The sequence below is a fragment of the Miniopterus schreibersii genome (assembly GCF_964146895.1).
Source record: "Miniopterus schreibersii genome assembly, chromosome: 15".
In the NCBI taxonomy this organism is placed as follows: Eukaryota; Metazoa; Chordata; class Mammalia; order Chiroptera; family Miniopteridae; genus Miniopterus; species Miniopterus schreibersii.
This window is the reverse complement of record NC_138115.1, coordinates 12,008,728-12,031,374: the sequence shown is the minus strand read 5'-3', so window position 1 is coordinate 12,031,374 and position 22,647 is coordinate 12,008,728. Positions and strand designations below refer to the sequence as shown.

At 48.5% G+C, this 22,647-nt stretch overlaps 1 protein-coding gene and 1 long non-coding RNA gene across 6 annotated transcripts in view; one reads left to right on the top strand and one right to left on the bottom strand.

Moving 5' to 3' along the window:
* The window catches only part of LOC308567732, a 569,384-nt gene extending 567,452 nt beyond the window's left edge, over positions 1 to 1,932 (top strand). The window contains exon 4 of the long non-coding RNA XR_014000364.1: positions 140 to 1,932. This is a non-coding gene — a long non-coding RNA (uncharacterized lncRNA). The remainder of the gene's footprint in view (positions 1 to 139) is intronic.
* Positions 1 to 22,647, bottom strand: part of FHIT (fragile histidine triad diadenosine triphosphatase) — a 1,252,819-nt gene that overhangs the window by 34,600 nt on the left and 1,195,572 nt on the right. The window lies entirely within an intron of this gene.

The window sequence follows — 22,647 nt, the reverse complement described above, 5'->3', positions numbered from 1 at the left end:
TTCCCTCTTTCAAGGATAACTGGAGAGAAAACCAAATAGCAAGCAGAAAGGCAAATGAAAGGTATGTTTGTGCCTGCTCAGAGGTCAGCATCCTACCCTTATTTGTGGCCCATAACTAATGACAATTTTATTGTTTCAGAGGCTGGATTGTCACCGAGAAAGCTGACCTCTGCTTGTCCCAGAGCTATTCATCCTCGGAAAGAGAAGCTTGGGAGGAAATGGAAGCAGCAGTTCGGGGCGCAGGCTGTGGTGGGGTGTGTGCTCTGGGTGGGCAGTGAGCACCCCTGGCCACATCCCCTTCCTGAGCTGGCCCTGCTGTGATGCCTACAAACCTTCTACTGGGTGAAGTAGGTGCCTGCAGCCTGGCAGGAGACTTGGCACAATACTTGCAGGTTCTACAAATTTCCTGCTCATTGTGGACACTCTTCTAGGTGGCTTCTTGATTGTATATATTCACAGTCTGTATCAAATGGAGTTTCTTTTGCTTCTGCTCACTGTGTATTACATTTTTAATCAGTATATATAATTACTTACCACAAGCTGCCAGGCCAGATTTTCTGAGCATTAGTCTAATTAACTTAAGCGTGATAATTATGTTTCAGATACCACAGCAGGACATGTGGAATTTGCAGATTATGCCTCCAGCTTATTTGATTCCAATAACATGTTTTCTCTGACAGTGGGTTAGTTTTGATTTTTTTAAATGGCCATCTGATAATTATTTAGGTTTCAGAGTTTCCTCTCAAACAAAATCATTCTGCTATTTAAGATAGTTTCTCAAATAATTAACACAGGCTAGACTGAAATAGGTTTCTATGTGTTTTGACACATGCAAATCTGTTTTCACTACTAGAAGACCAGGTGAGGAGATAGTAAAGTATAAAGAGTGCAGAGGGTCAAGTGACAGTACCTTCCATGTTTTGAATGATCTGTGTTGTGCCTTTTTATTTACATTTCCCTTTGGATTGATGAAAAATGAAAGAAAAGCAGCAGCGAAAGAAACAGAAAATCTCCAACACTTGTTGGTGAGAAGGTCCACTTCTGGTTGAATCAGGGACTAATACATTCCCACACCAATGGGAACCGACCAGCTGAGGGCTGCTGAGTGCCAGACACTGTGTTGAGCCCCTGCGTGGACTAGCTCATCCAGTCATCCCAACAACCCTATTATTGGGTATGTGTGATCTGTTGAATTGTGTCCCCCACAAAAAGATATGTTGAAGCCCTAACTCCCAGGACCTCAAAATGTAACCTTATTTGGAAATGGGGCTTTTATAGAGGTAATCAAGTTAAAATGAGGTCACTAGAGTGGGCCCTTATCCAGTAAGACCGGGATTCTTGCACAAAAAGAAATTTGGACATAGACACGTCCATGTGAGAATGTCATGTGGAGATAAGGGCAGAGATGTGGGTGATGGACCAGCAGGAAGCAACGCCAGGCAGGGCCAGCTGACCACAGCCAGGAGAGAGGCATGGAAGGACGCTCCCTCGGAGCCTCAGAAGGAACCAATCCTGTCCATACCGGACCTCAGAATTCTAGCCTGGAGAACTGTGAGACAACCAATTTCCATGTTTAAGCCACCAAGGTTGTGGTCCTTTGTCATGGCAGTCCCAGCTAACTCAAGCAGTATGAGTTCCTCTACTCCCATTTTACAGATGCCAAGGCTCCAAAATTCCATTGATACGTCCCAGGCAGTCACAGGGCAGGATGGAGTCTACAGCCAGGTTTTTCTGACTCCCAAGCTCACACCCTTGACCTCACCCATGCCCCTGATCTCATGCCTCTGCCAACTGCTGCTGCACAGAAAGCTGGAGACAATCAATGCGACAAATCCCAGAAATGGCTGACATGCTGTCACCAGTTTAATGCTTCTAAATGAAGAGTAAGACTGAGGTGATGCCTGTTTCCAAGTTTAAATACAGCCGCTTTTCAAAAAAAAAAAAAAACCCAACAGGAAATGCCCGTTCCTACTTTCTGAAAGCAACAACACAGCATTTTTACTTTTTTCAATATTTTCACTGATTTTTAGGGAGCGAGGAAGGGAAAGGGAGAGAGAAAGAGAGGCATCGATGTGAGAGTGCAACACGGATCGGCTGCCTCCTGCGTGCCCCCGCTGGGGATCGAGCCTGCAACCTGGCCATGGGCCCTGCCCGGGAATCGAACCAGCAACCATTCGGTGCAGGGGACAACGCCCAACCAACTGGGCCACACGGCAGGGCCAGAATGTTTTTAGAGTGACTGCAGCAGCGTTATGTTGTTCTCTTTCAGCCTCTAACGTAAGACAGTGATGGGCCAAAATATCGCTTGCCCATTACGAAAGGCTAAGGGGAAACCAACAGATGGAGCAGCACAGCTCAAAAGGATATGGGAAAGGGCAGCGACTTTCCCAAGATGCTACAGAAGGTGGAGAGACAAGAGCGAGGACAAGGCTGCCCTGGGAAGGCCACAGACACGGAACGAGAGCAATTCTTGGGACAAGATGCAACCTTGGCCCGGGAAGGAAAGCATAGGAATAATAATAAGAAGAAAAAATCGAGACAATTCTCCAACAATGTCTACTGGAATTACCCGAAAGAAAGCTCGGCACCACGCGCAGGAAGGAAGCTGAAATCCATCCAAGGTCTATACCATTTCCCTGAAAGTCTTGTGAAGCAGAAGCTATCACCCCACTTTACAGGAAATAGGGGCTCTGAGCTGCAAACAAATTAGCTCAAGGTCAACTCTCACTGGTCCAGCAGATCACTGGCAACGTCTCCATAGAACAATGCCAAGGGTTGTCCCTGAGACACCGAGGAAGAGTCTTCAGGAGGATCACCTTCCTCCTTCTAGACCAGCGGTGTCACTGTGTTTATGGGGTGTACACTAGCTCACACCCAAACATTATTGAGAATTTTTACAAATTACATCTAAGGTCCTCTAGAACATTTATCAATTTTAGACATGTCATCGCCTTTGGGTATCTGATCAAAGCAATGATTCCTTTCCCCAGAAACAATGTATACACAAACACATAGATGTACACTTTACATAACTTCCCTGGGGGATCCGTGGGTCACAGCTTATGTCCCAAAGGATCCCCGCCACAGCATGATACCTGAAAACATATAAGGTGCCACCATACACCTTGACCCGGAAAGCCCCTTTCTCAATCACTGGCTTGTCTTTCTGTTACTCTGTCTGTCTCCACCACTCTTGGGGAGCCCTGTTCATCCTTAGTCACCTTGCACCTTACTGCCCCCCAGAGCAGGTCTGTGAGTCCGCAGTCCTAAGACCTGGCCTGAGATCTAGCACTCCCTCTCGGTCATGTGGCAATCATACCATGACCAGCCCTAATTTTCCTGAGTGTTTGGAAGGAACATAAACAACTGCTTAGGAAAGCAATTCCTAAGAGGAACACCTACTCCACAGTGAACACCTACTATGTGCAGTTTTGTGCACTTTATGTATATAAATCAATCAATCCTCACAACCACCCTACAAGGCTGGCACTACTATCATCTCTCATTTAATGCAGGAGGAAGCTGAGCCCAGGGAGATCTGAGAAATGGTGCAAGTAGGCATAGGCCTGGGATGCAAATGCAGGCGGGGTCAGCCCTGGCCCCCCTCACCACCGTGTGCAGTCTCCCTCTAGACTAGGCAATGGCATACAGAGGGCTGAATTTGTTATAACGAAAAGGCAGAAGGTCCCCACAGGCCCTCTATTACACAGTAGAGTGTGAAGGGGTTTAGGGGAGACTAGATTCAGACCACGGGAAGAGCTCAGTATTATAACTGCGACCAGCTCACGTGTCAAACCTCCACTGATGAACCTCAGCATCTCTGGCAGGGCCAGATTGGCCTGTGATGCAGCCCTTCTGTGAAAGAGAAGAACCTGCCCCTTCCCCACACCCCCTTTCCTCTCCTGCTCCCCCAGACGCTTCCTGCAGGGGCCAGGCAGTATGAGGGGAGGGAAGTAGCAGCCTCCTGCAGGGCTCGGGGGTTCTGATACCATGGGAGTGGAGGGCCAAGGCCCCTTCTAAAAGCTGTTGGGTACACACGGACTGGCTGTGCTGGCCAAAGCAAACACCTGCAGGCTCTCCAGCTGTGGCTCTCCTGCCTGGGACTGCTAAGCTCAGGCCACACCACCCTGTCCTATCTTTTCTACTTCAAACAATGAGCCTTTCCCAACTCTAATCTTTTGTCTGAGTTCCCACTTGCACAGTTTTCAAGGGGACACAGTCCAGATGTACCTTGGATAGAATTCCAAATATCCTATAGGGCCCTAGCTTCACTCCCCAGCAGTCAAATGGCAGGAACTGATGTACAGGCTGGGACAGAGCAGTGACCAAGCCCTAAGCCTGTCCCCTCGGGGCTCATGGCCTAGGTGGGCCACCCAGAAAATAACCTGGCACCTACAGAAAGTGTGGAATGTTCTGTGATGAGAAAAATCTGGGCAGCTGTGGGAACACAGAGGGTGAGTGACTAATCGAGCCAGAGGACAGAGGCACGGTGGGGGCCTTTACTTTACCATAAAACCCCAGACACCACACTGAATGCAATGCTAAGGGCCCGAATGCTTTGCCTCACTTAGTCTAAAATGTTTTCTAGTTCTGCTTAAAGCACTTACTCCCCACTGTCCTCTTAGCCAGCTCCTCCTTACGCTCGGGTCTGAAACTGAATGCAGCCCCTTTAGAGGGCGCCCTCCCATCCCATCAGTGTTTCCTCCCGAGGGTGGCAGGCTGCAGCCTGGCTGCTCCACGTGGCCCACAGACCACATCATCTGGGGCTCGTAGACGTGCAGAACCTCAGGCTCAGCCCAGGCGGGTCTGAAGCACCTTAAAGCCGCTTGTCCAGTCCAGTGGCCAGTAGCCCCACGTGGCTCTTAGGCACATAAACCGTGGCCAGTCTGAGCTGGGTTATGCTGTGCCTTAGAATATACGCCAGATTTAGAAGACCTAGCGCCAAAAAGATATGCAATTTCTCATTAAAACTGTTTTATATTGGAATGAGAATATATTGGATATTTTGGGTTAAACATATTAAAATAATATGATCTATTTCTTTTTTTTTAAAACATGGCTACTATAAGGTTTAAGATTACGCATGAGGCTCACATTCTATTCACACTGGACGGGGCTGCTTCAGAACGTGAGAAGCCGTCGAGTGTTGGCAAAGTACAGCCCTTGGGTCAAATCTGGCCCGGGCCGGTTTTGGTGAATAAACTTTCCTTATAACACAGTCCTACTCACTCACAACACACTGTCTGTGACAGCGTCAGTGCTACAAAAGCGGAATGCGGGAGGGGCCACAGAAACCTAATGGCCCGCAGAGCCTGAAATATCCGCTGCCTGGCTCCTCACAGGAAAAGCCTCCGACCCCTGGTCAGGAGCCCTGGTCCCAGGGCTGGACTGGGACCCACGTCACGGCTCTACCGCTCTTCATGTCTGCCCCTCAATTTCTGTATCTAAAAACAGGGATAAGAATTGTTGTGAAGATTGAATCAGCTGCTATACGTAAAATTCTTTAAATACTGCCTTGCACACAGTAGGCTCTTAACAAACGTCTGCCATCGTTGACATTATTGCTAGCAACCACCACAAGTGATAATTACACAGTTCTGCTTTGTTATCTCTTTCCTTGTGTGTTGCCCCACCAGACTAAAAGTGCCAGGAGAGCAGGGACATTTTCCATCTTGTTCCAGATGTTTAACTGAGCATAATGGATTCAATAAATATTTTTTGAATGTATAAGGTACAGAGGAAAGCAATCTAAGGCCATATGGTTAGTAAGTTGGCAGGACTTGGACCTGGTTCTTGCTGCTCCGCAAACTCCCTCTCCTGCTACACCAAGCACGGTGCTCCCCAAACCCTTTCCCTCTCCTGCTACACCAAGCGCGGTGGCTCCCCAAACTTTTTCCCTCTCCTACTACACCAAGCATGGTCTCTGGACCAGCAGCATCCGCATCACCCGGAGCTTGCTAGAAATGCCGGATCTTAGGCTCCACCCCAGACCTAACGAATCGAAAACTCTATTTTAACGAGATCTCCGAGAAACTCATGGGTACTTTTCCATTGGAAAATTGCTACTCTGGCTATAATTCCCAGGTAAGACACATCTGCTTATTCATTCAGTGAGTAATTAATGTATTACCAGCAGTCTCTCCACTGGGCACTGTTTCTATCGCCCAACACCAGCTATTCAGTTCCCAGCTAAAAGCCTGGGGTGCTGAGCTTCCACAGTGAATGTCACTCTGCTGTGTCAGAAAGGGCCCTTTCTCCCACCACGTTCAAAGCACGGCGCAGAAATCTGCTTAACATTCCACACAGGCCTCTGGCTACCAGGCCCCAGGCTTCAGCGGAGGCAGGGGCCCCCAGAATCCCTTCCTGACCGCGGATCATCGCCCTCTGGGACCAGGGACCAGGCTCTCCTCTGCCTTTTACACGCCAGGGGCTGCATGGCCAAAATATACAACCCGCTCCCAGCTGTTAGCTCGGGTACCTTTTTTTTATTCTACACACGAAAGCGGATCACCTCTTACTCCTGTTATGAGCCGGTTAAAATTCTCCCTGCACCAACCCCATGTTTCTTACCCGTTGCCTGGCTCCCAGGTTCTGTGCGCATCACCTCACTATTTTCTTAGAAACGGTCGGTTATGTGGCACCTCAGAGAGTGAGGGTGTTTTAAAATTAGCACAAACTCTTACAATGAATTCCCATTTGTCACAGCAAGAAGTTTCAAATTGTGGTCATCAGATGAACACTTTAAATTAGAAAAAGACTGATTAGCATAATTCTTAAAGGCCTGAACTCTAAACTCACAGATGGCCTCTGAGAGGATTGATGGAGCATAAAGGAGATTAGGGTAAATCTAATTAGTCAGGGGTGTTCCCGGTTCTCCAGCCCAGTGCTGAGCGATGGGGAAGTAGTGATGGATGAACAGATGGAGATAATGAAGCCCCATTATAGTCTTTCTGATTCCCATTTGCCGTGATGGAGCACATTACCCATTAATTGTCCTGTGAGCTAACAGAGCCGAAGTTTGGCGCTGTGACCTCGAAAATGAACCTGAGTGGCCTGCCCAGCTCTTTGCGTGTATCCACAGGGCTTCAATGAGCCTGAAACTCTCTGTGCCTCCTGAGGAGGGGCGGGAAGGCCTCCTTAGGGCCCGGCCCAGGCTCCTGGCTGGCTTCCTAAGGCCCTTGGCTGGTGTCCCACTGCTCTACAAGTTGCATTTTCTAGGAGATGAGCTCAGGGTGGCCTGCATTCCCCATGTGATGGGCTCACACAGACCGCTGTTCTCTCCACTGGGGGCGATGGCCACACATTATCACTATCACACGCGGATGAGGGACCTAACGACAGGGTCTAAGGAAGAAAAGTGGCCAGACGGGGCCCTGTCCTCCAGGGGCTCGTGACTCAGTGACAGAGACGAGGGATAAATGACAATATAGGACATTTCACAGATTAGGTGCAGAATGCCGGCCTGACTGGCTGCGGCAGCACAGAGGACAGAGTGGAAACAGTGGTTGGCCATCAGGCAGAAATCGTGGAAAGAGGTGGGTCTCCCATGGGACCTGCAGAAAGGCCATTTTCCCCGGAATGACCGCCACCACCTCCTAAATATGTCTTTGCTTCTACCCGTGAGCTGCTGCACCCCAGCATCACTGAAGAGTGTAAATAGGACGCGAGATTCATGCACAGGAGCAGGAGCCGTGCCTTGTGATCAGAGACAAGGTATTTGCAGGGACAGTGCACCGACCACGCAGAACGACATTTCAGGGACGAGCTAACCTGGCATTCCAGAGCCCGGCTCCCGGCGTCGGCTCAGTGGCAGAGCAGGGAGACCCTAAGCTCCCCTCCCCTCGCTGGCCCCAAAGCTACAGCTACACGTGAAAGAGCCATCTCCAGGAGCGACCTGAAGACCAGCAGGACAGGCTTTCTACGGCTACTGATGTAAAGAAAAAGCCACATTGAGATGGGCAAGGGAGGCAGGGGCTCGGTCTAGCCAGGAGCCGCCCTATCCCCGACTCCTGGTGCGGTGGCTCACAAGCAGGGGGCCTCTCACAACGGCAGAGGTCGCCCCAGGAAGTGCGAGGGGCCTGAGCCCCAGCCTGGGGGACCTGCACCAGCAAGAGGAGCCCCCATAACATCTGGCTTGGAAAACCAGCGGGGCTTTCATGTGCTAGAGCCAAAGGGCTGCAGGAAACATGGCTGTGCTCTTTCCGAACCCCAGGGCAGAGGCAGGAATTTGAGTACCCGGGTCATAGGTGAAGGGGGTACATTGAATAATTTTAGGGTGTGTGCTGGAGGGACAGGGAACCTGTTGAAACAGAATCAGAAGTGCTGGGGGCACCACTTTTTTCACTTTCTCCACTTAGTTGGTCTGACACTGGCAGGTGCCATTTCTGACATTCTCTGTTAACCTTGCCAACACTGTTCACCCCACCCCGGCGTTTCCCTGAGGCCCACCCAGGCTGGCACCCCTCCAGAGCAGCCCCTGCCCTGCCCCACCCGGCGGGCGGCCTCAGTCGGCACCAGCACACAGCAGTGTGCCCACCGCGCCAAGGCTGGGCCTCGCGGCCAGCGCACCAAAGCCTCGCCCTGCGCGCCCTGAGCCTGCCAGGGTTGTGGCCAGGCCCCATCACACCAGCCTGGCCAGGGACCAGCCCCCCCGCCGATGTGTCCACAGCAACTGCGGCCCACCCACAGCAGGAGGCCACACCGGCTCCCACAGGGTCCGCCTCTGGAGCGCCTGGCTCTGGTGACAAGGGCAGATTCCACCACTGGGCCCTACAGGACACCTTCTAAACAAGGCCACCATTGCTTCCTTCCTTTGTTAACCCTCACCTGAGAATAGTTTTTCCATTGGTTTTTAGAGAGAGTGAAAGCCGGGGGGGGGGGGGGGGGGAGAAGCAAACAAACAAAACCTCACATATGCTGCCTACGTGAGCCTCGCTTCAGATCGAAAGACACAACAGGCTGATAGCAAAGGGATGGGGAAGGTGTTTCATAAAAATGGAAGCAAACAAATGGAAGAGCTGGGATAGGAATATATATGTATATACCAGACAAACAGACTTGAAATCAAAGGTTATAACAAGACAAAGAAGGACCCAGCAATTCCACTTCTGGGTACTTATCCCAAGAAAATAAAATCCTAATTCAAAAAGAGATATGCATCCCGTGTTCACTGCAACCTTATTTATAAAAGCCACGATACAGAAGCAGCCCCACCTAGCTGTCCATCAAGAGATGAACAGATAAGGAAGAAGTGGTGTGTGTGTGTGTGTGTGTGTGTGTGTGTGCGTGTGCGTGTGTGTGTGTTAGCCATGACAAAGAATGGAATCTTGCCATGTTGTTACAACATGGATGGACCTAGAGGGTATTAAGCTAAGGGAAGTAAATCAGAGAAAGACAAATACTGTATCTAAAAAAATTAAACAGAAGAACAAACAAAACAGACTCATAGGTACAGAGAACACTGCTAGTTGCCTGAGGGCTGGGCAGTGGGGGGGTGGGAAAAAGGTGAAGGGGGGAGGAAGCACCCCCTTACAACGCACGTAAGCCACAGGGATGCAAAGTGCAGCGCAGGGAACACGTCGGTAATATTGCAGCCCCTTTGCATGGTAGCAGCTGGTTACTAGACTTATGGTGATCATTTTGTAAGGTATCAAAATGTCAAATCACTGCGTACACTTGAAGCTAATATAATATTGTATGTCAATAACTTAATTAAAAAGAGCTTCCCATTCCAGACTGAACATTTTAAAGATTGTAAATCATACTATTTGACTCTCTCCACTAGTAATCAGAGCTGACATTTCCTGAGTGCTTGCTGTGTGCCCAGCACTGAGCTAAGCACACTCCATACATTATCTCACGTAATCTCCACAATGACACTATGTTCTAGTATCATCCTTACATTACAGATGGGGAGACTGAGTCACAAAGAGGTAAGAGGTTATCTGGCCTAGTAAGTAGAATAATTTATAGATAAATTCGGGCATCCTGCTTCCAGAACTCAGATTCTTCAACCCGACAACTCCTCTTCTTTGTCTGGTTCCTGTGTTCCCATCCCGCGTGAAATAAAATCCAAACACCTCTCGGACCTCATGTTGCTCCAGTCTCTCCCAGGCTCACTGTGCTCCAGCTCGCTCTCCAAGCACTCCACTTTGCATTTATATTACTTTCTGTCTGCCTAGAAAGTTCTCCTGCTCTCTCATACCCAACCTGAAAACATCAGGAGGACCTTGATTTCCATCTCTTCTTTTCTCTAGTCCCCTTGCCAGCCAGGCGATCTCATTCAAGGCTATGACTTTAAATACTATCTCCTTGACTATGTCTCTAGCCTGGAAATTTCTAGTGAGTTCCAACTGTGTATATTCTGACGATTGCTGTTGCATGAGTGGCAGGTACCTCATGTTTCTTATAAACAAAAGAGAATACCTGACTTACAGCTCCCCCACTTCTCAATAAATATCACTACCCCTTCAGCCGATTACTCAAGCCAAATACTAGGGATCCTTCTTAGCTCTGAGCCCTCAATCCTCAGCTCCATCTGTGTTTCCAAGACACACTGCCAAATGGCCTACTTCTCTCTGCCTCCATTGTGATAACCTCCTAGTCGATCCCATCTTGTACTCTGACCTCCTTTCAACCCAGCCAGAGTGAGCCTTGTAAAACCTAGATCACGTCATTCCCTTGTCTGAGATCTTCCAATTCCAATCTCACACTAGGCCCACAAGACCTCAGGCCATTTCCTGCCTCTGTAGCTGCAGCTTATCCGCTTGCTCACCAGAGCTCCAGGCCCTCTGGCCTTCTCCCTGTTTTCTGAACACGCCAAGCTCATCCTGGACCTGTGGCTTTTGTAATTACTATTCACTGTGCCAGACTAGCCTCTTGGCCTTTCGTTATCAGTCGAAATGGTACCACCTCGATACCATTCTGACGCCTCCATCCAAATTCATGTGTTCCTGTGCAAGTACTTTCATCATATTATCCTATGTTATTTCCTTTCTTTCTGAGGTTGTGTGTGGGTGTGTTTTTACTTGTTTTTGTCTGTCTTTCCCATTATGGTAACCTCTTTGAAGGTCTGAAGGCCTGAACCTGATCTGGCTTGTTTACCGCCCATATGCTCCCGTGCCTGGACCTTTAAGAGGGATCAATAGTTTGTGCTGAATGAAGAACACCATTTGTTCATAAGCTAACAAAACTCAGACGGAGGAGGTAAGACTGAAGACAGATGATGATGCTAGGACTCCAATCCTACAGTCAGTGGGGGGGGGGGGAGATAAAGAACACAAGCGAAGGGACTTCTAGAGAGAGAGTGGGAGGGACTCGAACATCTTTCTTTTGTTGAGTGACCACATTGCCCACGAGGCCTGGGGGATACACAGGTGAACAAAGCAGCCATGAGCCCTGCCCTCGTGGAGCATGTATCGGAGCATGCTGTTTAAAGTTTCATCCCCATTGCAGGACGAGGTAGGGTCAAGCATTTTTTTTTCCCCCCTGTAAAGGGCTGGAGAGTAACTATTCTAGGCTCTGCAGGCCATGTTGTTTGTGTTGGAAATATCGAGCTCTGCTGCTGTAGCGTGAAAGCAGCCACAGGTAGTGCACAAGCACGGCTGTGCTCCCGTCAAACTTTATTTACACAAACAAGTAGCAGGGCCAGTCTGACAACCCCAGGGATAGGCTCTGCTTTTGTAGGAAGTTCTTTAGGCCTATTACACAGAAAAGAAGGCGTTGGCTGGGTCATAAGGTCTTGTGCAGAAAAAGATAGGTTTATTATTTACCTTCAGTCCTCACTAAAGCTCTTAAATAGACCTGAGCTGTAGGTCCGAGGTTCCTGTTCGTCTTTTGTTTTAAATCCCCCACTAACCAGCTTTCATAAAGAATGTCACGATTACATGGAGTTGAATATACTTAACCTGATGAATAAGTGAAAGTGGCTGGTGCATGTGCTACAAGGTGAAACTGCTATTACACTTCCCTGCTGTTAGAAAGAAAGAGGGGCTATCGATTCATTCTACTGGCCTGAGCTTAAGCTAATGGCTTGCTGTACCACGACGTCAGCCAGGAAGGAGAGTAGATCTAAGGGGGCAGGCCTTCATGGAACATTTGCCATTTAGTGGTTGGCTCATTAGCTTGACGTAAGAAAGGATTTCTAGAAAGAAGATGTCATTGTTGCATGCTATTCCTGCCCAGGGGGCTTTGGGAAGTAGTAGGTATAATCAGAAAAGGAAATATTGTTAAGGAAGAGGGATGGCTGTTCTGGACAGGCACCGAGAGCCAGGCTCCAGGGAGCCGAGCCAAAAGAATCAAGCCTTCATGTGCGCGCCCTTCCTGGCCTCTCCCTGGATCGCCTCCTGGCGACTGTGGGCCTGGCTTCCAGGGAGCCGCCAATTTGAAAGTGGAGCTGAGAGGGTTCTCCTGTGGGCCGCATTGCCCACATTCGCCCCACTGTCTTGAACATAAATAAGTCTGTAGTTATGAGAAGTGGCATAAAGAGTGTGTATGGCTTCATGTCATGAAAACGTCATTTTTTCTAAACACCAGTTTCTTACAAATATAAACTTAGATTGCCCATTAGGCACTAACACTGACTTGGAACAAAGAAAGGCCTGAATGCATTGATCTGGGCCTGCCCAGTTCACGCTGCTCCTACGCTGCGAAACCTCGAATCAGCACCTCTCCCCGCAGGGCAACCCCCCTAAGTCCTTTCCCTCCACCTCGGTTTCAGCTCGGCCCGAGGTGCACAACAGAGCCTGACCACCAGCCCAGCCAGCAGAGGACACACCTGTCAGTCCCCTGCTGTCCTCCCAGCATTCAGCAACGTTCAAATAAACACGTGAGGAATGAAAACAAAGCAGGGAAACCCCACCCCTCAGAGGAGAAGCCTGAACTGCATGGTCATGGGGACACAGCGAGTGCCCACCTCGACGGGCGAGGCATCGGCTAACCTGTGGGGCGGCTGCTCAGCAGCAGGCAGGCTGTGCCGGTGACTCTCCCCTGCCACGCGCCGGAATGTTCTCAGCATCCCTGCAAAGCAGGTATTTTTAGTCACTATTTTATAGACATACTTATCTCCTCAAATGGAGACACCACTGCTCACATTGGCATGCAGGGGGGGTTCGCCGGGATGCACCCGCTGCGCGTCAAGTCCTGGCTCAGCCCAGGGTTTGACAAGTAGGGGTCAATCAGGGACGATCGCCGGTGTCCTTATTGCTTTGTCCTTGTGACAGATGAAATAGAGGCTCAGCAGCCACACGCAGTTGGGATTAGAGCCCACTGTGTCTGTTCCTTCTCTGCTTACGGGAAGTAGTAAGAGCAGTAGGCTGGCTCCACCTGCCTCGGCCTTTGCCTCCTGACACTCAGCCCAGGCAGTGCCAGGCGTACCTGCCGAAGGCTGTACATTCTCCTCTAGTTCTTCACAGAGGACCATAAAACAGATTACAGAGGCATTTTATGTTCTACGTTAGGCCTCTATAACACAGCATAAAGGTAATTATATTTATATAATAACAGACAAGAATAAAGGTCCCTCCCTAAAAAAACCCAAAACAACAACAAACTTCCTTCCTACACGGAATGTCCTGGTGTCAGTTAAGCCGATTTCCTCTCCCCAGGTAACGATCTTGAAGGTGCTGGTGAGCCACATTCTGTGACTGCAAGCCGGGCCTGACCTGCAGTGGTCAGCCGTCACCCGTCACAGGTCCCAAACAAGCCGCCAAAGGTCTTCAAAATGTATGGGCACTCTTGGAAAATAAAGCATTGCTGGGCATATGATTAATGGGCTGAAAGGCCGTGACACTGGACAGAAGGCTTGAGGCATCTCAGAAAGGTAAGTCAAGATGCACTTAGAGCTGACTGCATCCGCCAGTCTGCTCAGCTGTGCTACTAGGTTCATAAACCTGGGATTAAGTCAATTTTCATTTCAGTTCCTCATCTCACCTTTAAGCAACCCCTAAGGTTTCCAGAAGAATTTTGTTTGACCTTTAGCTAAAGTTCAACCTCTACCAAGTTACCAATTTTGACTCATCCCTGGATGATCACTGAAGACAGATTTCACTATAATTCAAAGAAAGGATAATCCCGGGCTCAGGAATCCACACAGGAAGGATCCCTGGTGGTCTCGGGGTGGCAAAAAGGTATGGATTTATTCCTGCTAATGAATTTTAGTGATATTTTCATTGTACAACATTGATTGCTGAAGTCAGCTTGGATGCATTTCTGGATATTGCACCCAGGGAATTTCTTTCCTGCACCTGGTCCCAGATGAGGACTGTCTAAGTACCCTCTAGAGGCAGCCCCCGGGAAGGGTGGGCCTTTGAAGGTTGCCATTTACCTCCAAAGTTATGATAGGAACGTTAAACCCATCCTTGGACTTCGGTGCCCGCACCAAGTAGGATGCCTTTGCTCTAAGCACATACGCTGTAGATCTGCATTTATCTAACACCTAGCTCTCAGAGGCCTCTCAGCAACACTCAGAGAATGTGGGGGGAGCGACGGAGAGAGAAGCAAACTCTTCCAAATTACAGTGAACAATGGGCCTTTGAAGGTGTTTACTTCTTACATATCCTGACTTATCTTGTCTACCAGAGCTGCCTGATTCTTAGACAAGTATATAAAAGACTCTCAGTATGTATATATATTTAATCAGAGGTATTTTTCTCAGGCTTTTGATTATGTAGTTAGCTACTGGGTTGTGCACATACCAGGAAGACAAAATTGCTCCTGTCCACCGAAGTGAAAACAGAGCTCCTATTTTGCATGAAAGTCAATTCATTTCTATCCACAGACTCTACATCCATTAAATAAAGGGAAATTCAATGCCCATCTCACTCATGCATTAGAACAGAATGTCTGCATGTGCCATTTCTCTAACTTCCCAAATACTGCGAGAACACATTGGCACCTCGCTCTCAGTATCCCTGAGGATTGGATGCTGGTTCATTTTGGAGCAAGGGCTCGTAGCTTCCTGCAGACAGTTCAATATCCTGATGAGTTAGATTAAGCTTCCTGCATTTTCTTTCCTATTGATCTGCATACCTCAGGCTATTAGGTTTATTAATTAAATGATAATTTGTGTGTGGGGGGTGAATATACAAGGAGATAAATGTCTGACAAATAGACTCAAAGCTTGCAGGCAGGAGGCAAGCAGTGATATGCAAAGTGTTTATCTTTCTGGCATTTTCCCCTCAGGAACAAGTGATCATTGCTTGCACCCTTTGAAAACAGAGATGCCTGTTTTTTGGGCAGGCTTGGAACCTAGCCAAGGCAGTGAAGATTCCTGGAATTTCAACACACCGGCCGGGGTATTGGACTGAGTGAGCCAGCCCTGCAGGTGAACTTGATCTACCTATAAAGAGTCACCCCAAGGCCTCGCCCATCCTTCCAAGCCCCTCCCCCCAGGACCCTGGGTGTCTGGGAGCACAAGGGGCTTATTTTTTTTTTCTTTTCAATTTTATTGATTGATTTGAGAGAGAGAGACAGAGAGAAACACTGATCTGTTGTTCCACTTATCTATGCATTCATTGGTTGATTCCTATATGTGTCCTGCCTGGGGCTTGAACCCCCAACCTTGGTGCATCTGGACAATGCTCCAACCAACTGAGCTACCTGGTCAGGGCCCCAGGGGGCTTGATTTGAGCTGCTGCCTTTTCTGATTGGTTGCCTGACCCTGGCCCTAACTCGGTCCTTGAATACCCAGAGGAAGCTGTGTTTCCCCACTCCCACCCTCCCCAACCCCAGCACATGCCTATAATAACACACAGGTCCCAATAGAAGTGCCTGGCCCACCATGGCCTTTTCTCTGTGCCCTCACCAGACACTTTCTGACTTTCCCACTGTCCTGCCGGGGTTTCTCAACCTCAGGCACTATTGATGGGCATTATATGGGTCAGATAATTCTAGATTGTGGGGGGTAGTAGGATGTTTAGCAGCATCCTTGGTGTCTACCTACTTGAACTAACTAGCATACCCCTTCCCCTGACCCCACCTGTGACATCCACAAATGTCTCCAGATATTGCCAGATGTCCCTGGCAGCAAAATTGTCCCCAATGCCTTCAGACAAATGGGAAATGATGGGAGAAAGCAAGACCTCATCGACCCTATAAGGAACCAAAGGGAACTACATCATTTTTAACGCTCAGGCCTGGTTTGCAGACTTCACTTCGGAGGAATCTTAATGAACCAGAGACCTCAACTAGGAAGCTGGACAAGGAGCTGGAGAGAATAGAGGCTGACTTGAGAGATGTATGGGCTCTTGGCCAAAAATTGCTATAAAAATGATTGGACTGATCTCTTTCTAGAGTAAAGGTCTATGAGCCACATCACTTAGAGAACATTTTTAAGCACCTACTATCTCTCTCATCCCACCAGTCAAGACATTTGGTAGCTTTTATCTTCTCCCTCCTCATAGTCACTCTTCTAGTTTTGCCTCTGGGTTCCTCCAAAGCCTCTGGTGTCTCCCTCCTTCCAGCCTTGTTTCTCTCTCCATCCCTGCCCGGCCCCTGCAGGTAAGTGGTCTTTCTGAAATGCCAGTGGGATCACGCTAGTCACCCATCCAATTGCCTCCCTGGCTCCCCATTCTTTCAGGATAAAATCCCAACTACTTGACAAGTCCTGCGAAGCTGAGCATGGCCTTCCTCACTTCACTGCTTTACGTGGGACCCCACGGGACCATCCTGGTTACTCCCAGGGCGCCGGGCACGTTCCTCGGTAGAGACACAAGGTGCTTCTAGGTAGCAGAGTCTGACCTTAAGGAGGTAGAATGCACAGTGGGGTCAGGTTCGGCTCCCCCTTTCCTCCTGGCTCTGCAGGAGGATGCTTAGCTCTGTCCTCACCAGCTGAGGCTCCACAACCCCCTTTACACCAGCAAAGAACAAGCCCAGACAACACAGCCCAGATGAGATTTAATAACACCACTTTCGTGTCCGTTGTACTGTCTTGTGTAATTGTCTTCTATTTAGGGCTCATTGTATTGCTTTTCTATTACAAGAAAGATGTAATCTTTCTTTTTTCAGTGAAGTACTCAGGCAGAAAAAGGAAGCTGATTTGAAGAACCAGAGTGGAAGTGCTTCCCAGATACGGCGGAAACTGGTTCATGACTGATGTTTGGGAAATACGGAGCTACTTGAATCTGCACCATGCGCGGTCACATCTCAATCTACTGTCCCTCAGACAGAGTAGGGCGGAGTGGGCAGGGGCAGGAGGAACTGGGTTTTTTTTTCACCTCTCATGTATTTGCTGGTGTGTGATGTAGATGTCACCCCACGGAAATCTGCATCGGCGCCCCACCGTGCGCTCCTGCGGTGCCCTGGACACTCCTCAGAGGCTCTGCCATGCGCCTGTGAACTCTGCTTCCCGGCTGTCATGTGCACTGTGGTTGCCACAGCGACTGGTAAAAGTCTGCCAAGGACACGAGGCCAGGTCAAGAACTCTATCTTGGCTCCATGAACTAAATGGAGAGAAACACACGATCCTTTCACCAGGTCTGGGCCACACCAAGAGGAAGGGAAATGAAGGGACCAGATAATTTACATCCATGAAGATGGGAGCCCACCTCCCGGCTGACAAAGACAGAGGACTCGGTGACGGGAATTACTTGGAGTATTTCCCCTCTGCCCTGCGGGCATCAGAACTTGACCTCCATCGGCCACTGCCACACACCCACGGCCTGAGCCAGCTGGGTCTTGTGCCCAACCGAACACAGCGGAGCACACGCAGAAACGGGCAAGACAGGCGGTGCGTGTCCCTCAGCCTGCTTCCTACCTGGAGCCCTACCTTTACAGATTTGTAGCACTTGAAGGAATGTTTCCCCAGCCATTTCTGGATCGTAACGATTCCTTTTTTCCTACTGACAAAATCTGAAACTTAGCCTGGAGCGCTTTCTTGCCAAGGCGAGAACTGTGTCAGACGTGTGATGTGTGATAAAATACTACAGTAATGTGGAATAATGCTTTGAAATGTTGCCAGGGTGAGCATGCATGCGCAATGATGGAAATTGCCTGCAAATACAAATGGTAGCTCTGTGGCTCATCTGTAACTTCAGTGTAGGAAAACTGAGATATTCTTTTCCCTCCTTTGCAATTTGCGCAGCCTCTTGTTGGAAACTATGGAGACTGCACCGCTGAAAGTAACTGCTGTGTTTACTCCACGCGTAGTTTTTACTAATGCAGTCTCCCCGTGTAGTCATCCGTCTTGTGACGATTCCCTGAGCTATGCCCGCAGACGCTGCTGTGACTGCTTCACTGAAATATTCATGGCGCCAAACGCAGAAGCCTTATGGGAGGGCATGGAAGTCATTTTTGCAGTGAAAGATGACACCCACTTTGACCACCTTAGAATAAAGGCTACATAACTGATTGGGATTCGGGCCCCACTTCAGCACCTCCCCCAAATACACACACCCAGTGGTGACTTCAATGGCAATTATCATCAAATTGAACTGCATCATTTGAAGAGTCAAAATTGTCGGGTATTTACTCTGCATCAGGCCTTTTGCCCTATTTTAGGTGAATCTCATGACATGGTGAATAATAAAGAAAAATACTTTCATTTACTGTTGAGAAAACTGAGGCTCAGGAAGGATAACTAATTCACTCGAAGTCTCACAGACAGTAGGTGTCCCAGCCGGGATTGACCCCAGGACCGTGTGACCCCAGAGCTTGAACTCTTTCCGTGATGGACAATGCTGGACGAAAGCCAGGGCCTTCCCTTCCCCGAGATGTGGTTACACCTACATGTGCCCCTAACTAGCAGGACGCATGAACCAATGGGGATTTACTCGTCCACAAAGAGCCAGCAGCCTAAACGGGAAATTTCTCATGCACAGAAGACAGCCAAGTGGGAACGCAAGAAGTTGTAGCACATTTCAAGGGCGTCTGACTCTATGAAAAGTCAAACTCCATTTTCTTTTCCTACAAACGGGGAAAATAATAAAATTAATTCACTGACGCACTGATTGGTTCAATTGTCCTCTGATAATCATAGTAACTGTGGACTAGGTACTTCCTGCGTGAAGCACTCTGCCTCAAGGATCACAGCACTCTAACAGCCCAATAACGGAGGTGCTGCTATGAGCCACATTGGACAAGTGTGGAAACTGAAACTCAGAGCTTCTGTATCTTGCCACGGTCAGTCGGCTCAGCTGGGATTCAAACCCAGGCTTCTCTGGCTCTGAAGCTTTGTTCTTACCTGCTGTGGTACCTTGTCTCCTACAAACCTTTCCTAGCTAGCTTCCATTGTTGGATAAATAAGGAGACTGCTTTATCCAAGGGTGCATCAGAAGTTTGGGGGAAGTGACATAGTGTTTTAGGAAGAACCCTCACTTTAATAATGAGCTAGGCTGGTTAGTCACTGCTAATCCAAGTGTGGCATGGGGCTCACCTTCCTGCTGTGCAAATGGATGGTGGTGAGAACAGAGTCTGGAAGTTCCACTCCTGCCCTCACATTCTGTAATTCTATCAAACACGTTTCCCTCCCCCACCATCTTTCCTAGATTTTGACTCTCATGGCCAACAGAAGTCAGATCCATCAAAGATGTGGCTACCCTCTTCTAGTTCAAGATCATCTGAGCATCTTGCCTTGATAGCACCATTCCAACAGCTATTCCTATGGCTGGTCAGTCAACTCCCAAGGGTTTCCCAGCGATGCAGATGCTGTGTCCAGGGCTGAAAGAGCTTCCCTTCTCCCCTCACTCCGCTCTGGGCTCCAGCCCCCTGGCCTTCTCTCAGATCTTCAGATGACTCTCTGCCACCCCAAAGCCCCTTGACATGCTGCTCCCCTGCCAGGAGCACATGGCATTCCCCTCCTCCTGTTGGCTGACATCCCCCCTTCAGATCTCAGCTCCAAGGCTACCTGCTCAGAGGCGGCTTGCCTGACCCCTGGGCTTGGGATTCTCTCTCATTATAGATCGGTCCTTTCCTTCAGAGCACTTCTCTGACTTGGTCCCATGTTCAGATGGATCAGTGCCTGGGTTTCCCCCGGGATTCATTCTTATGTCCCCAGCTCCCAGCCCCAAAACCTGTTGCTGGAAGCACTGGCACGCTGACCTGCGACCATAGCTGCTTCCCCTTGTTGATGAGCTGCAGGAAGGGATGATGGTAGCCAATTGCCAGGGGTTACAGGTTAGATCTCCTTCCAGACCACCAAGTAATGTCCCAGAACCATGTTCTTTGATTTTTATGTTTTTCCCCATCTCCAAACATCAAGCAATCGTACAGATCAATGCCTGAGACCTACGAGACTTATGGAATGTTAAGAAGATTATGCACAGAAATGTACCAGCTCTGACAGCCACGCTAAGAAGAATAGTAATACTCTGCTAGTTTATCAACCTTTGCCATTTAAAAAATTCACAGCCAATTTAATTAAAAATATAACAGCTCTGAAAGCTGCTACAAAGACGATGACACCCATCAATCATTTTGTAATAGTGTTGAAGATGCATTAGGGACGTTGCACTGGATGCTGACTTTTTTAAGCCCAGATAGGAGGGGCATTTCATTCTACACAATTAATGTCACTGCATTAAAATATTGACTGTAAAGGAGAAAACACCAAACAGCTTTATAACCCACATGTTTTATGATCAAAACTTGCTTAGAAAGGTGCTTTGAATTTATTTGTTATAAGCTGCACACTTCACATTGAGAAAATTGAAATGGTTTCCATTGACTAGCTCATTTAATCATTTAGTTGATTTAATGGAAAACGCTCTGCATTTTTCTCTTCTCGGTTGCTAAGATTAATACTTTCTGTTCATTAGCAATCAAATATTGCAGGAAGGTTTACATCTTAGTCTCACTTAACTCATTGACTTTTATTTTATTTTTTTAAATCTTCTAATAGAATTTAAATGGTATCTTTTAAACCACGTGTAAATTTCTCTCTCGGTGACTCACTTTGTCTTGTGGAAGACACACTGCTAGATGGGACATGGAGACATTTATCCCCAACTGCCTTTCCCAATATTTTTGTTTTGTTTTGTCTTTGGAGGGGGGAACACATATATGGGGGAGAAGGAGTGGAGACTTCAGAAAAAATTATGAATCTAGCTTCCAGGACCCCTGATTCACTCATACAGTGGCAATATTGTAGCAACCCCTGAAATTCTGTTAAGAAGGCCCTTGGATTTATTAGTGGGATTTATGAGCTACCTGGGAGAACGAACCCATTAAAAGTGTTAACTATGAGCATCTGGCTTTCATGGAATAAAGAACTGAAGCCAGCATACGGGAGTAAGCCTGAGCCCAGGGCACGCCTCTGCCGTCCCTCGCAGGCCCACCGTAGACACCATGTCATCAGGGCAGTGCCACTGCGGCCGCGGCCTCATCTCTGTGATCCGCCGCTGGTCTCAGGGGTGTATAAATGGCGGGTAAATTCTCCACGTGAAATGCCTCCATGGGCAGATTCTACAATGAAACCTTTTTATGACCAAATTGGTTACAAGACAGCATAATCAATTTTTATTATTAAAGAGAGCCAGTGGTTTAAAAGCTGCCTCTCCAGATCCTCCTTGCTTCCGCACCAGAAAGGGCTTTTTAGACCCCACATGCTTAAGAGAAGAAAATAATAAAAGGCAGACGGTAGTGTTTTGTACTGAGCAGAGGTACAGTGGTTTAAGGAAACTGGGTATAAACATGAAAAAAGCCCTGAATGGGGGATGCAAGGAGCGTGAGGACAAGCCAACCACTGGGGGGCAAGACAAGGACGCATTTTAAGGTGGCCCTCCAGGAGCCAGCCCTCAGGCTCAGAAACAGAAGTTGGCCTAATTTTTGTTCTCTGTTTCAAGGTGTCTTCTGCTTTTCTCACGCGTGCGTGCATGTGTGTGTATGCACGCCCACACGTGCACATGCACATGCACAGATGAACGCATCTGTGTTCCTCAATGCATTAGTGACTGGTTGGGGCAGAGGGACACAGACTCGGCTTTTCCATTTAGGGAAAACTGTAACGCAAGAAGACACCAGTGTGCTTTTACCCTAGCAAAGTGATTTTTTCCTTTTAAGCACTTATAAAAGGGTAATTATTTTATCATTTGTGCAATTACTTAATGTTTGCCTCTCCTGTAGACTGCAAAGTCCATGAGAGACAGAACAGTGCCCATCTTGTTCACCGCTGCGGTCCCTGAACTGAGGCGGTCCCTGGTACGTGGTTGGTAGATGCTCAATCGTTTTTTGAATGAGTAAATATGATTTTCCCAGGTCACTACTGGAGCATTAGCACAGCAGGACTAAACTCCCTGTCAACCTTCTGTACTACTGTCGAATTTTTATTCACCCTTCAGGATTTCGTTAGAATGCCAGCCCCTCTGGGAAGCACCTCTGAGTTTCCCCCCGACTTTTTCTGGGCTCCGTTAATGCATGGATCCATCCCTTCATGTTTGGTGTCCTCCAATTTCCTCCTACTATCTTCTGTTTAAGGGACTTTCTCAAGGGGACACTCCTGCTCCTCATGTTTCAGATGGGGTTGGTTCCCTTTCTGCTTGGCCTCAGGATGGGCTCAGCATCCATGCACCCCATTCCCCGTCACGGTTGCTGGTTCAGCAACGGGCACGTAACTCAGGTTGGGCCAGAATCCTGTGTGCGGATTTATCGTAAACATTGCTGGGAAAACAATCTTTCCGCTCGGAGATGGCAGGATGTGAGCCTCAGGCTGCTGGT